The sequence below is a fragment of the Arachis hypogaea genome, chromosome 13 (genome assembly GCF_003086295.3).
Source record: "Arachis hypogaea cultivar Tifrunner chromosome 13, arahy.Tifrunner.gnm2.J5K5, whole genome shotgun sequence".
Taxonomy (NCBI): Eukaryota; Viridiplantae; Streptophyta; class Magnoliopsida; order Fabales; family Fabaceae; genus Arachis; species Arachis hypogaea.
In genome coordinates this window covers 108,500,030-108,505,157 of record NC_092048.1, presented here as the reverse complement: position 1 = coordinate 108,505,157, position 5,128 = coordinate 108,500,030, and the positions used below count along the sequence as shown (strand labels likewise).

Here is a 5,128-nt window from a genome sequence, read left to right as displayed (position 1 = left end):
GCATTGCATTTCATGAGTCTTACTTTTCCCTACTCATTTGTTTTATCTCCTTAAGCTAAGCATGAGGACATGCTAATGTTTAAGTGTGGGGAGGTTGATAAACCACTATTTTATGGTTTATCTTGTGTTTAATTGAGTGGTTTCACCAAATCTTCACCCACTTATTCATACTAATTATATGATTTTACATTTTCCTTCCTAGTATTGTTTTATAGTTGAAAACTTGCTTCCCAAAGATATTTTATTTATATATTTTAATTCTCCTTTATACCATTCGATGCTGTGATCTGTGTGTTAAGTGTTTCAGGCTTTATAGGGCAGGAATGGCTTAGAGAATGGAGAGGAAGCTTGCAAAAATGGAAGAAACACAAGAAACTAAGGAGATGACCAGCGAACACTGACGCGCGCGCATAGCTCACGCGAACGCGTGTCTGACGCGTACGCGTGGACAGAAGTCTGCACGAATGACACGAACGCATGAACGACGTGCTCGCGTGACAAGGAAAATCGCTGAATGATGCGAACGCGTAAACGACGCGTACGCGTGATGATGAGCGGATAATTTATACACTTTTGGCATTGTTTTTAGTATGTTTTTAGTAGGATCTAGTTACTTTTAGGGATTTTTTTATTAGTTTTTATGTCAAATTCACATTTCTGGACTTTACTATGAGTTTGTGTATTTTTCTATGATTTCAGGTATTTTCTGGATGAAATTGAGGGACTTGAGCAAAAATCAGATTCAGAGGTAGAAGAAGGACTGCTGATGCTGTTGGATTCTGACCTCCCTGCACTCAAAGTGAATTTTATGGAGCTACAAAATTCCAAATAGCGCGCTTCTAATTGCGTTGGAAAGTAGACATCCAGGGCTTTCCAGAAATATATAATAGTCTATACTTTGGCCGAGTTTAGATGACGCAAAAGGGCGTTGAACGCCAGTTCTACGCTGCAGTCTGGAGTTAAACGCCAGAAACACGTCACAAGCCAGAGTTGAACGCCAGAAACACGTTACAAACTGGCGTTCAACTCCAAGAATGACCTCTCCACGTGTAAACTTCAAGCTCAGCCCAAGCACACACCAAGTGGGCCCCGGAAGTAGATTTATGCATCAATTACTTACTTCTGTAAACCCTAGTAGCTAGTTTAGTATAAACAGGACTTTTTACTATTGTATTAGACATCCTGGATTGTATTTTTGATCTTGTGATCACGTTTTGAGGGCTGGCCTCTCAGCCATGCCTGAACCTTTCACTTATGTATTTTCAACGGTAGAGTTTCTACACTCCATAGATTAAGGTGTGGAGCTCTGCTGTTCCTCATGAATTAATGCAAAGTACTACTGTTTTCTATTCAATTCAACTTATTCCGCTTCTAAGATATCCATTCGAACCCAAGAACATGATAAATGTAATGATTATGTGACGCTCATCATCATTCTCACTTATGAACGCGTACCTGACAAACACTTCCGTTCTATATGCAACCAAGCTAGAATGAGTATCTCTTAGATATCTAATACAGGAGACCGAGTCCGAGTTATTAGTATCTTCGTGGTATAAGTTAGAACCCATGGATGGCCATTCCTGAGATCCGGAAAGTCTAAACCTTGTCTGTAATATTCCGAGTAGGATCTGGGAAGGGATGGCTGTGACGAACTTCAAACTCGCGAGTGCTGGGCGTAGTGACAGACGCAAAAGGATAGTAAATCCTATTCCAGTATGATCGAGAACCTCCAGATGATTAGCCATGCCGTGACAGCGCATTTGGACCATTTTCACAGAGAGGATGGGATGTAGCCATTGACAATAGTGATGCCCTTACAGAAAGCTTGCCATGGAGAGGAGTAGGATTGATTGGATGCAGACAGCAGGAAAGCTGAGGTTCAGAGGAACGAAAGCATCTCTATACGCTTATCTAAAATTCTCACCAATGAATTACATAAGTATTTTTATCTTTATTTTTTGTTTATTTATTATTATTTTCGAAAACTCCATAACTATTTGATATCCGCCTGACTGAGATTTACAAGGTGACCATAGCTTGCTTCATACCAACAATCTCCGTGGGATCGACCCTTACTCACGTAAGGTTTTATTACTTGGACGACCCAGTGCACTTGCTGGTTAGTTGTGCGAAGTTGTGAAGTTATGCTTGGACCATGGTATTGTGAACCAGTTATTGGCGCCATTGCCAGGGAGAGAACGAACAACAAATTTTACAACCTCAGAGTAACAATTTCGCATACCAAGTTTTTAGCGCCGTTGCTGGGGATTGTTTTGAGTTTGGACAACTGACGGTTCATCTTGTTGCTCAGATTGGGTAATTTTCTTCTTATTTTATTTTCAAAAAGTTTTCAAAAAAAAAAATTCTTCAAAAATATTTTCTTCTTTTTCGTTTCTCCCAATTAATTTTCGAAAAAAAAATAAAATAATATTTTCAAAAAAATTTTTATATTATGTTCTTCAGAATTTTTAAGAATGAATTCTAGAGTTTCATGAAGCATGTGAAGCCTGGCTGGCTACAAAGCCATGTCTAAATTTTGTTGGACTGGGGCTTCCAACCCAACATTATCAAGAGCAAGCTAGTTGTTGCTAATCCATCAGCTGTTGTATGCTTGATTTGTCACTTAAAGCTGGGCTGGCCATTGGCCATGTCTAGTGTTTTAGACCGGAGCTTTCACTGAAAGCTTGGCTGGCTAGTGAGCCATGTCTAATTCCTGGACTAAAGCTTTAGACTAAGAGTGCAGGATTCCTGGAATTCATATTAAAAATTTTGGAATCCTTATTTTCCTTTTTCAAATAAATTTTGAAAAATAACAAAAAAATTCATAAAATCAAAAAATTCAAAAAAATATTTTGTGTTTCTTGTTTGAGTCTTGAGTCAAATTTTAAGTTTGGTGTCAATTGCATACTCATCTTGCATTTTTCGAAAATTGCATTCATGCATTGCATTCATCATGATCTTCAAGTTGTTCTTGATAAACCTTCTTGATTGATCTTCATATTGTATTGTTTTGTGTTGTATTGTGTTTTTCATGTGCATTTTTGCATTCATGGTGTCTGAACATTAAAAATTTCTAAGTTTGGTGTCTTGCATGTTTTCTTTGCATCAAAAATTTTTCAAAAATATGTTCTTGATGTTCATTATAATCTTCAAAGTGTTCTTGGTGTTCATCTTGACATTCATAGTGTTCTTGCATGCATCACATGTTTTGATCCAAAATTTTTATGCATTGAGTCAATTTTGTGTTTTTCTCTTTTATCATTAAAAATTCAAAAATAAAAAAAATTATCTTTCCCCTTTTCACTCATAAATTTTCGAAAATTTGAGTTGACTTTTTCAAAACTTTTTAAAATTTAGTTGTTTCTTATGAGTCAAATCAAATTTTCAATTTAAAAATCTTATCTTTTCAAAATCTTTTTCAAAAATCAAATCTTTTTCAAAATTTCTTTCTAATATTTTCAAAAATTTTTCAAATCAATTTTCCAAAAATCTTTTTCTTAATTTTATCTCATAATTTTCGAAAATATTATCAACAATTAATGTTTTGATTCAAAAATTTCAAGTTTGTTACTTGCTTGTTAAGAAAGATTCAAACTTTAAGTTCTAGAATCATAAATTGTGATTTCTTGTGAATCAAGTCATTAATTGTGGTTTTAAAAATCAAATCTTTTTCAAAACTATTTCAATCATATCTTTTCAAAAATATCTTTTTATCTTATCTTTTTCAAAATCATATCTTTCTATCATATCTTTTTTAAAATTTTATTTTAAAAAAAATTTGATTTTAAAATATCTTTTCTAACTTCTTATCTTCTTATCTTTTCAAAATTGATTTTCAAATTTTTTTTCAACTAACTAATTAACTTTTTGTTTGTTTCTTATCTCTTTCAAAACTACCTAACTAACTATCCCTCTCTAATTTTCGAAAATACCTCCCTCTTTTTCAAAAATTTTTTTTAATTAATTAATTGTTTAAATTTTAATTTTAATTTTAATTCTCCTTTAATTTTCGAAAATCACTAACCCCTTTTCAAAATTTTATTTTCGAAAATCCTCCTTCTCTCTCATCTCCTTCTATTTATTTATTCATCTACTAACACTTCATCTCACCCAAATTCGAACCCCCTCTTCCATCTGTGTTCGAATTTTCTCTTCTTTCCTTCTTTACATTACATTCTTTTCTTCTTCTACTCACACAGGGGAACCTCTATACCTGGGTAAAAAGGATCCCTATTATTATTATTTTTCTGTTCCCTCTTTTTCATATGAGCAGGAGCAAGGACAAGAACATTCTTGTTGAAGCAGACCCTGAACCTGACAGGACTCTGAAGAGGAAACTAAGAGAAGCTAAAATACAACAATCCAGAGATAACCTTACAGAAATTTTCGAACAGGAAGAGGAGATGGCAGCCGAAAATAATAATAATGCAAGGAGGATGCTTGGTGACTTTACTGCACCTAATTCCAATTTACATGGAAGAAGCATCTCCATCCCTACCATTGGAGCAAACAATTTTGAGCTTAAACCTCAATTAGTTTCTCTAATGCAACAAAATTGCAAGTTTCATGGACTTCCATCTGAAGATCCTTTTCAGTTCTTAACTGAATTCTTGCAGATCTGTGATACTGTTAAGACTAATGGAGTAGATCCTGAAGTCTACAGGCTCATGCTTTTCCCTTTTGCTGTAAGAGACAGAGCTAAAGTGTGGTTGGACTCTCAACCCAAAGATAGCCTGAACTCTTGGGATAAGCTGGTCACGGCTTTCTTAGCCAAGTTCTTTCCTCCTCAAAAGCTGAGTAAGCTTAGAGTGGATGTTCAAACCTTCAGACAGAAGGAAGGTGAATCCCTCTATGAAGCTTGGGAGAGATACAAGCAACTGACCAAAAAGTGTCCTTCTGACATGCTTTCAGAATGGACCATCCTGGATATATTCTATGATGGTTTGTCTGAATTAGCTAAGATGTCATTGGATACTTCTGCAGGTGGATCCATTCACCTAAAGAAAACGCATGCAGAAGCTCAAGAACTCATTGACATGGTTGCTAATAACCAGTTCATGTACACTTCTGAGAGGAATCCTGTGGGTAATGTGATGCCTCAGAAGAAGGGAGTTCTTGAAATTGA

At 35.3% G+C, this 5,128-nt stretch overlaps 1 non-coding gene across 1 annotated transcript; it reads right to left on the bottom strand.

Moving 5' to 3' along the window:
* Positions 1–4,802: 4,802 nt before the first annotated feature.
* Positions 4,803–4,910, bottom strand: LOC112738716 (small nucleolar RNA R71). The gene has a single exon (XR_003169659.1). It is a non-coding gene; the product is annotated as a small nucleolar RNA R71 (small nucleolar RNA).
* Between the last annotated feature and the right edge of the window lie 218 nt (positions 4,911–5,128).